Source organism: Pteropus medius, unplaced genomic scaffold (assembly GCF_902729225.1).
Source record: "Pteropus medius unplaced genomic scaffold, Ma_sr-lr_union100, whole genome shotgun sequence".
Taxonomy (NCBI): Eukaryota; Metazoa; Chordata; class Mammalia; order Chiroptera; family Pteropodidae; genus Pteropus; species Pteropus medius.
Window position 1 is genome coordinate 3,283,585 of NW_024345861.1, and position 10,202 is coordinate 3,293,786.

The following is a 10,202-nucleotide window of genomic DNA, read 5'->3' on the forward strand; positions in this document are numbered from 1 at the left end:
TATGAATCTACAGTAAACAAAGCAGTGTGGTATTAGCATCAGGCTAGACGCTTAGATCAATAGAAAAGAATAGAGTAAGCCCACACATGTATGGTCAGTTGATTTTTGATGAAAGTGCAAAGACGATACTGTAAATAAAGGATACTCTTTTCAACAAATAATACTGGCACAATTTGACATCTTTTTTACCTAGCTTTATTAGATATTCCAGTATGCTATTTTTGATGGAATTGGTATGTTGACAGTTCTCACCTGCATCCTCATAAAGAATCACTTCTCCGGCATATGGTCAGAACAGATGCAAGAGCAATTGTCTGAGTTTAGTTTTCTGTTTTAATAGAAGTTTAAATGGTAAAAAAAAAAAATTATCTGCAAGAGATATGTTCCAAGACCCCCAGCAGATGCCTGAAAATGTGAATAGTACCAAACCCTGTATATACTATGTTTTTTCCTATGTATACATACCTACAATAAAGTTTAATTTATGAATTAGGCAGAGCAAGAGTAACAATCATAAATAATAATAAAATAGAATAATAACAATATGCTATAATAAAAGTAATATGAATGTGGTCTCTCCCCCTCTCCTTTCTAGTAATTTTTATATTTTTCCATCCAAGCCTATTCCTGATTCTGTGTAATCATCCCTTACTTGCAGTAAATGGCTTGGTGTCATTCTTTTCAGGGGATCCCTTGCTGAATTCTTCGTATTGGCTTCAATGATTTCTGGCACAGAATATTATTATTAATCAAAACATTTCTTATTAATGACTTCCACCCACAAATTTAATGCCTTTCTCATCTCAGTACTTACTGTGGCCATAACTTTTGTAGTTTGAGGTACAACAGCAAAAACTAGCATGAATTTATTTTTCTTCACAATTTCACAGCTAGAAGACTCATTCTTAACCATATATCTTAGCAGCCTCCACATAGTTTTTTTTTTTCACTTTTTAAGTTGAAAACTTTTACTTTTCTCTTAAAGGAAGAACTTTATAACTTCTCTTTGACATATCTGAATTGCCAGTATCATTACTCTTGTGCTTTAAAGCCGTTATTAAGTAAAATAAGGGTAACTTGCACACAAGCTCTGCAATACAGTTAATCTGATAACCAAGATGGCTAATAAGTGACTAATGGGCAGGAGCATATGTATATAGCGTGTATACACTGGACAAAGGGATGATTCACATACCGGGTGAGACAGAGCAGGACAGTGTGAGATTTAACCACATTACTCAGAACGGTGTGCAATATAAAACTTATGAATTGTTTATTTTTGGAATTTTTCATTTAATATTTTTGGACCACAGTTGGTCACTGGTAACTGAAATCATGAAAAGCGAAACAGCAAGATAATGGGGAACTATTGTATATGCAAAATAATGAACCTCAACCCTTACCTAGTATAATATACAAAAATTGATTTAAAATGGATCATAAACATAAATATAAAAGCCAAACTGTAAAACTTCAAGAATATAACATGAGAAAAAACCCTTTGTGACCTCTGGTTAGGCATCGATTTCTTAGATATGACAAAAAAAAAATGAAGAAAAAAATCGATAAATTGAGATTCATCAAAATTTCAAACTTCTGCTTTTCAAAAGGTATAAGCTTAGAAAGTGAAAGTGAACCACAGACTAGGAAAGAAAATACTTGCAAAACACATATCTGATAAGGGACATGTATTCAGACTACATAAAGAACTCAAAACTTAATCACAACAAACAATCCAAAGGCGTAAAAAAAATGGTGTAGATGACAGAGGCTCTGTTCATCCCTCTGGTGACCAAATCAAAGTTGTGACAGAAACAAGGAGCAAGTAGCAAGGAAAATTCACCTGGGATCTAGATGAACAAGCCATACAAATAAGGAGAAAGCCAAGAAATCATCCTGCAATGGCAGAAGGTAGGATGGGGAGAGGACATGGGGCTGCCCGGTCCCAAGCGACAGAGTGAGATGGAGGCTGCAGCAGCGGCAGAGGAAGCTGCAGACGCCTCTTAAAGGGGTCGCGTCCACGAGCGGACTTCTGCAGTGACGGACCTGCTTGCTCTGAGCACCAGTGCCAATTCTGCTGCACACAGGGGGCACCAGGGACTTACAAGGAGACATTGTCGGAGTGAAGGCCGAGGCGAGACTTGTTCTGTACAGAAGTGCCAGTGGTATTCTTTGTACCTCTTTTGAGCCCTCCCTACTCCCAGTGTGCGAACACAGCGCCCTCATAGCAGAGACGTCATCAAACTGGATAAGAGAGGTCGCTCAGCCCAGAAGATTCCCTGAAACTCCACCTCCCCCAACTTGTGGCCTTACCCAAGCCACATCCAGTTGTGTCCTCGCTTAGTCAGGTGCCCCTTGCTGAGAATCGCCTAGACTCACACTGGTGGCAGCTAGCCTTGGTTTCTGGTGTGGCCTTTTGAGGCAACTATAAGCATAGCATCTGTAGAATGCTTGCTGAATCTTAACAAGTGGCCCTGTTAAGGTGGCCCTGCTCCCCTGGAAGGGCACAGGCTGGGGCTAAATTTGGCCTGCAGCTGAACCCCTCTCAGGATTGTGCCACTGGACAACTATTACACAAATCCATGCTATTAAGACCAGGAAACCTAGGAGCTTTGCTTAGTACATAGAAACAGACACAGAAAGCCAGCCGAAATGGGAAGACAAAGAAGCAGAAACCATATGAGAGAACAGAGCAAAGACCAAGGAATAATGGAGTCATGCAATCGAACGAATAGATGTAGAGTTCAAAACACTGATTATAAAGATGCTCAATGAAATTAAGGGAAGTGTAGATGAATTCAGTGAGAACTTCAACAAAGAGATTAAAAAGAACATAAAAATGGAAATGGAAATTATAAAAGGAAACCAGTCAGAAATGAAAAACATATTATCTGAGAAGAGAACTATATAAAATGGAATAAACAAAGTAAATGAAGAAGAGGATCAAATGACCTACATAGACGATGAGAAAGCCAAGGACACTCATCAGATTGGCAAGAAAAAAGAAGCCAAGGCTATAATAATAATTTAAGGAGCCTATGGGACAAGATTAAAGGTAAAATTATCCATGTCATAGGGGTACCTGAAGAGGGAGAACAAGAAGCTGAACATATATTTGAAGAAAGGATGACGGGAAACTTCCCTAACCTGGTGAAGAAAATGGATATACAACCCCAGGAGGCACAGAGAGTCCCAAGAAAAAGGAATCCAAAGAGGCCCACACCAAGACACATCATCATTAAAATGCCAAAGGTTAAATACAAAGAGAGAATCTTAAAAGCGGCAAGAGAAAAGCAGTCAGTTACCTACAAGGGAGCATCCATAAGACTGGCAGCTGATTTCTCAAAAGAAACTATGCAGGACAGAAGGGCTTGGCACAAAATACTCGATGTGATGAAAACCCAGAATCTACAACCAAGAGTACTTTATTCAGCAAAGTTTCGACAAAGAGTCGAAACCCAGATAAAGAGCTTCCCAGACAAAAATAAGCTAAAGGAATTCATCAAACACCAAGCCAGTATTACAGGAAATGTTGGAGGGACTTCTTTAAGAAGAAAAAAACATGTCAAAAACAGGAATAAAGAATGGTAATAACTACATTCCTATCAACAAGTACCTCAAATGGAAAAGAATGAAGTGTTCCAACCAAAAGACAGTGTGGCTGAATGGATAAGAAAACAAGACCCCTACATATGCTGCCTATGAGAGACTCACTTCAGATTAAAAGACACACACAGACTAAAAGGAAGGGGATGAAAAAGATATCGCCTTAATGGACCTAGAGGGTATTGCGCTAAATGAAATGAGTCAGATAGAGAAAGACAAATATTGCAAGATTTCTCATACATGTGGATTCTAAAAAACAAAATGAACAACAACAAAAGCAGAAATAAACTCATAGATATAGAGAATATTTAGAGGGATACTAGATGAGAGTGGGGTTGTGAGGGACAAAAAAGGCAAAAGAATTAAGAGGTACAAATGGATAATTGCAGAATAGACATGGAGATGTAGAGTGTAGCATGGGGAAGATGGTTAATAATGTTGTAACAAATATGTAAGGGGGAAGACAGGTACTAGATTTAGTGGGGTGATTGCTTTGCGAGTTATGTGGATCTCTGATCACTATTCTATACAACTGAAACTGGTATATTATTGTATGCCAACTATAATGAAAAAAGTTTATTGAATTGTACAATGTAAATACAAACAACTAATTATTATATTTCAATAAAGACCCAAAAAACGTGCATACATTAAAAAAAGGTAGACGGGGTAAAGGTGGTCAAATAGAGGGGGATAGGGGGAAGGTGAAGTGCGTAAAGGAGATCAAATATATGGTAGCTGAAGAAAACTACTTTGGGTGGTAAACATACAATAGAATATACAGGTGTCAAATTATAACGTACACCTGAAAATTGTATAATTGTATTAACCAATGTTACCCCAATAAACTTAATTTAAAAAAAAGACAAGAAAAGAAAACAAACAATCCAATTTTAAAATGGACAAAAGATTCGAATAGACACTTTGCCAAAGAAGAGATATGGGTGGCAAATAAGCACTTGAAAGGACGTTTGACATCATTAGTCATTGGGAAATACAAAGTCAAATTACAATGAGATAAAATACACATCTATTAGAATCATTAAATTTAAAAAGATTGACCTTACGAAACTATTAGTGAGAACTTTTATTCATTGCTGGTGGGAATTCAAAACGGTATAGCCACTTTGAAAACAGTTTGGCACATTTTTAAAAAATAAAATTAGATATTTTATTTAAATAAAGTTAGATTGAAAAGAAATTTTCCATTCCAATGGCTAACCTTGTAATCAGCTCTTTGTCGTGCTTCTGTGGACATGCTTGCTGCATAGACCGAAGAGCAGAGTGATCTCTAGATCAACTGAAGACTCGCCCTCCCTTATGATTGTTCTGTCTCAATAACAGATGTATTACCTAAATTCCTGTTTGAAAGTCTCATGCTCTGTAACTGTCTGTAGCCCATACCACTCCCGCGGGCACCTGTAACCCGTAGTAACTCCCGCGGTCTGTAACCGTCTGAGGACAAATCAACCAAGCAGCCCATGCCAACTGTAACAGTGCGAATATAAAAGCAAAATTGCTGTTGAGCTCAGGGCCCAGATCTTCAGAGCGCTAGCTCTTCTGGGACCGCCGGCATAATAAACCTGAGTTCTCCTACTCTCTGAGTGGTGCTTGGTTTCTCACTGGTCTGATTTTGCAACATTTTTGCAACAAGATATACACTTTTCTAATGACCCAACAATCCACCTCTTAAGTATTTACCCAAGAGAAATGAAGATGTGTTCATGCAAAACCTGTACATAAATATTCATAGCAGCTTTATTAATTATCACTCCAAGCTGGAAACAACCCAAATGTCTATCAAGTGGTGAATGTACATCCATACAATATTACTTGGCAATGAAAAGAAATTAACTAAAACATGGATGAATCTCAGAAGCATTATGCTAAATAGAAGTAAAACCAAAAATTGTATGCTTCCATTTATATATCATTCTGGAAAAGGTAAAACTACAGGAATAGAAAATAGATCAGTGGTTGGGTATAAGGGCAAGGGATTGACTGCAAAGGGGCACAAGAGAACTTTTGGGGATAATGAAAATATTCCATATCTTGATTGTGTTGGTGGTGACAACAACAGCACATGTTTGTCAAAACTCATTGAACTATACTTTAGAAAGGAGGATTTTACTATATGAAAATTATACCTAAATAAACTTGACTTTAAAAAACATGAATCATATTGAGAGAGAGAGAGAGAGGAGAGAGAGAGTCTGTGAGGGTCCTGAGTGTAGGAAGAAAAGAATTCAAGTGCACAACAGAGTTAGAGTCAAAAGGAAAGTTTATTAGAGAAGGAATCACGCTCCATAGATAGAGCACTGTCTCCTCTCAGAGGCAGAGAATGAGAGAGACTGAGAGGGACCCCAAGTGCTCAAGGAATTCAGTTTAAATCTGTTTTCTTTTCTGGGGATGGGTATGCAGTGTTAAAGCATGGGAAAGTAGTTGTTCGTAACCTCAGCAGGAATTCTCCTGTAGGTTCCCTGTAGTCTAGCCAGCCAGGTTCCTATGTCTAACAGCATGTAACAGGCTCTGCATACAACTTGATTTGATATTTAATTCTCATGCCTCTTCCTTATTTCAATATTAATGAGCTTGTGGTAGAAAAGGGATCTACCAGGCTTGTCTTCCTCAGCTTGTCTTCCATACTGAAGGTATTCATGGTTTGGGAGAGTGTTTCACATTCAGCAAGGACCTGTATCCTTGCCCTGGTTGTCAGAATGACAACCTTGGGAAGTTTGCCTTTTGGGTAACAGTTGGGCAAATACAATTTAGGGAAGATGGGGGAGGGAGGGGCATTAGTGTTGCACAGTAGTTCTGGGTTCAGGTTTTAACATAAAACCAATGTGGTTTCAAATCCTAACTTTGCTATTTTCAATGTTGGGGAGGGGGAAAATTTTCCTCTCCTGCCCTTCTTCATTCTTTTGGCTGGTTTAATAATTAAATTGACACAAGAAAGATTAACAGGAGGAAAAAAAAACTATTTAATTCATACATACTGAGGTCTCACAAAAATGGAACCTAAAAAAATGACCAAAGCAGGCAACTTTTTATATTCTTTAGAGAAACAATAAATTTGTGAAGAATTGACAGGACAAGGAAACTTAGTCTTCCGTGCTTAATCAGTAAAGAATTTAAGCAGTTTGGGCTTAGGGTAGTAAATTAGTAAATAGTATATAAGGTTTGTTCATATAGGCTTCTCAGTCCTGAATTCCCTATCTCTGGTGATAAGGATGTCTCTTTACCTCCTGATGCAGGGAAGGTACATTTCACATGAGAAAATTATTTCTTGCTTTTAGGGGGACAGAGACAGGAGAGTCAGAGTGCTCTTTTTGCACCAGCTGTTTGTCAAATAACTTTAGTTCAAAATAATCGATATGCTATTTTGGCATATTTGGGAGCAGTCTGCCCTGAGCCCCATCATCAAGTTCTGTGACCTTTGGTAACCCATTTAATGTCTCTGAACTTTAGTCTCCTCATTTCTAAGATGGGAGTAGTAATAATACCCAGTGATCTCCCAGAGTACCCGAGAAGCTCAAATATGCAAACATAAGTGAAAGTATGTATAACATAGTGATAGGAGATAACATAGGAAGTAATGTATATGAAAGCGCTTGATAAATGATAATCAATATTATTCCTAAATCAAAAGATGATGTAGGGTCGGAGTGCAGTCTGGCTGGTAGGAAGGATAAGTGGGAGGCATTGGTGCCTCCCACCTGCAACCACATTCAACTCTACTCTCCACTGGTGGCATTACGTATTCAATGGGTGGTGACTCACTCACTGGGGGTGGGGGGGCAGCAGCTAGATGACACAATCCAGGCCCTCTCTCCCTCCCCATCCTCATTCTCTCTCCTTTCTCCCTCCTCCCCCATCACAGGTGGCTTGCTCAGACTTCTTTCAGCAGAAATCAAAGAGAATCAGGGAAGGTAAATCTCCTGGGTGGCGGGGTGATGGCAACAAAAACCCAAATAAAAACGGTTGAAAGATCAGTGCTGTTCTAGTCACCTGTGACACCTCCCCTCCCTGCCCCATCCTTTCTCCCTTCTCCCGCCTGCTCTCTTCTTCCCCTCCTTTCTCCAGAGGTGGCTAAGACTGAAAAACATTTGTCTCCTAGCTGCTCAACTGGGACCAAAAGGAAGACAAATGAATTATTTCAGACAAATGAATTATTTAGGGTCAGCAGCAAGTGCAAGGGAGGGTTTTTTCAGTACCCATATTCCAGTACCAATATCCCTCTCCCCTTTTTTAAATTAATGAACAATCTGGCCCAATGCTGCTCCAATAGGTACGCAAAACAACTTCTTCATTTGAAATCCCTGTTGTTCAATGTAGTCTGTGGGGCACAATTACATGCCATCCCCTGTTTTGCATAAGAAACCGCTGTTTCCAAGATAAGAATCTTTTCATTTAGCCGTCATGAGCTCATCCTTTTTCCTGTGCATTGTGGCTCCCGCTCCTTTGAGTCAATACCCAAACAATGACTGCCTACTGCTCGTGTGGGCACCCTCCTGCCCCAGCCCCGGAAGACAGAAGGTTGCGGCCTCCGGAAGTCTGCCTAGGCAGGCAACCCAAGTTCTTTTCAGGCTTTAGATGTCAAGAGGGCAAGAAAAGATCCGAGACCTCTGAAAATCTTCCACTGGCTTTAAAGCAGACCCTGAGAAAGAAATCCTGAATGGCACGGTGTGTGTGGCAGGAGGATGACCGGCAATGGCCTGGGATCTTAAACTTAAACAGTCTGGGAAATCTAAAGACAAGGAGTGAGAACCACAAATGTACAAAGCTGCTCAACTACTCCTCTTTTGTCCCTGATTATCAGACTGCATCCTGTCTCTGCCCTTTGGTTTAGAACAACACGCCCACAGCAGAAACCACACAATGGCACTGTACTCCAATTAGAAACTGGCAGGGGCCACAGATTCTTTGGAATCGGAATCCGAACCCTTTCCTCCTTCTGCAGGTAGGTAAATCGAGGCCCAGAGAGGGGAAGCAAGTTTCCTACTAATGCACAGATAGTTGAAGAGATGGGTGTTAAAATTTCAGTCTCATGCTGTCTATTTCACCACACATGGCTGCCTCTGGAGAGAATATATAACATTTGTGTACAAAGCACTGAGGAAAAAGGCAAGATAGGAGATTAAATGAGATCATTGTAAACTATAAAGCTTGTACAAACAGTAAGGGTTTTATTGTTACCTTCTTCATTTGTAGATCTTTTCAAGAGAGCCAGGAGATTAACAAAATTTAACCTTTACCAATGTGAAAGATTTCTGCACAAGTCAGTATTCCAGGCAACATGTATATAGTCACTTTACCTGGACAATGGGGCTACATGTTTGCATCAACTCAGCAGCCATTATTCCCCCTTTGGGGAGAGGAGATAATGGAATTAAAGAAGCCTTAATCAAACTATAGATAACTAACAGTATCCGGAAAGAGGTCAGGTGCACTAAGGCCCACAAGACCTGGGGAAGACATTAGAGTTACAATCTGATAGATAAGATGTTTTGTCTCTGGAAATTGATCATAAACGCCTTCAGGGCAAAGCTCGTGTATCCTTAGTAACTTCTAGTATAGAAGAACTCACAGTAGAAATCTAATTTATGCCTGCTGTTTGGTTGGTTGACTAAGACAAGACCTCTCGCACTAATTCTAAAGGGTTCCCAGCATTGCTTTTACTCCATGTTTGGTGTAGAGAAACCTTTACTACATTCCAAACAACTAGTTTCCCTGGGGCCCTGAGGAAGCTCCAGCAATTCCTAATGTTCATCTCTCCGTGGGCTAATAGGAATGAATAGGTAGAGCACAGAGGATTTTTAAGGCAGCAAAAATACTCTATATATTAAAATAATAGATAGATCTCATTATACTTTTGTCCAAACCCATAGAACTTACAACACCAAGGTAAACTGTGGACTCTGGATGATGATGTGTCAATGTAGGCTCATCGTCTGTAACAAATGTACCACTCTGGTGGGGGATGTCAATAAGGGAGGCTATGCATGTGTGGGGACAAGGGGTCTATGGAAAATTTCTGTACCTTCCTCTCAATTTTGTTGTAAACCTAAAACTTCTCTAAACAATACAGTCTATTAAAAAAACAAGACAAAGTCTAATAAACAAGATAACCACCGGACTGGATAAATGTTTGTAGTTGCAATATTTCATGATTCTGTTGGGGAGGGAGAAACTTTCCCCTCAAGGTTCTTCTGGCTGGTCTAATAATTAAATCTACATGAAACAGATTAACAAGAGAAAATAACCAAATTTAATTATGTACATTTTCATGAGAACCCCACATGTATTAGAGAGTCAAGAACCCCACATATATGAAAGTTTCAAAGTAAGAAAGGAAAAATAAAGTATATTTGGGATTCTGAGCTAAAGATGAGGTAAGGTGTTGTGGGATTCTTAAATGGAGAGTTGGGACACCGAGGCTATAAGCAGGAAGCAGCATTTATTGATACTGGCACCAGCTCAGCGGATTCTCATCAGAAGGCTGAGCCCCGATTATAACATGGCCAGTAGTTTTATACCATCTTGTGCTTCTGCATTCCTACACAGCTATAGATATTCCATATAAGGAAGGAGAACAT

General features: G+C 39.4%; 1 long non-coding RNA gene across 1 annotated transcript in view; it reads left to right on the forward strand.

The window, feature by feature from the left end:
* The first annotated feature begins 233 nt into the window (after nt 1–233).
* LOC120612258 (uncharacterized) overlaps nt 234–10,202 on the forward strand; it is a 19,262-nt gene continuing 9,293 nt past the window's right edge. Inside the window, exons 1-2 of the long non-coding RNA XR_005655423.1 lie at nt 234–244; nt 1,623–1,625. This is a non-coding gene — a long non-coding RNA (uncharacterized LOC120612258). The remainder of the gene's footprint in view (nt 245–1,622; nt 1,626–10,202) is intronic.